This window comes from Siphateles boraxobius, unplaced genomic scaffold (assembly GCF_051911475.1).
Source record: "Siphateles boraxobius isolate OS27281-9 unplaced genomic scaffold, OSU_SipBor_1 27, whole genome shotgun sequence".
Taxonomy (NCBI): domain Eukaryota; kingdom Metazoa; phylum Chordata; class Actinopteri; order Cypriniformes; family Leuciscidae; genus Siphateles; species Siphateles boraxobius.
In genome coordinates, this window is record NW_027508887.1 from 314,501 (window position 1) to 315,000 (window position 500).

General features: G+C 27.8%; 1 protein-coding gene across 2 annotated transcripts in view; it reads right to left on the minus strand.

Annotated features, from left to right (window-relative positions):
• Window positions 1-345: 345 nt before the first annotated feature.
• smarca4b (SWI/SNF related BAF chromatin remodeling complex subunit ATPase 4b) overlaps window positions 346-500 on the minus strand; it is a 63,161-nt gene continuing 63,006 nt past the window's right edge. For both annotated transcript variants that reach the window (XM_077245577.1, XM_077245575.1), the window contains exon 33: window positions 346-500. This exon is cut by the window's right edge and continues 1,887 nt beyond it. The gene's annotated coding sequence lies outside the window, so the exon portion shown is untranslated.

Here is a 500-nt window from a genome sequence, read left to right on the forward strand (position 1 = left end):
ATACATTACAAATCTAAAAATAGTTTCCAGAAAGTACATTATTATATATCTTTTTTTTTCTATTAAATGTAGGCTATTATTTATTTAATTTGAGTCTTAATTTTAATTTATATTAATCATTTTCTATGTTAATGTAATTTTACAGATTAATAACCAATTTATTTTTTTATTTTAATCACTTTTTTATTAATTTATTTAAAACGAATCTAATTTATTTTCTTGTTTATTTTAACCTAATTATTTCTTTTCTTTTTCACTCTCTCGCTGGCCATAGAGAAACCCCTGACAAGAATCACTGAACGTCAGCGTCTCCAATAGAAAACTACAGTAGAGAAACACAGACAAAAGGTTTTAATATTTATTGGATATCATGTAGTGAATGAGAATCTACGCGCACAAACACACATTCACCACAGTAAGTGCACATGCCATTAAAGAGCTGCTAGAAACATCGCGAATAATATGATTCATCTACAGTCACGGAGCAGATCAGCAGATAC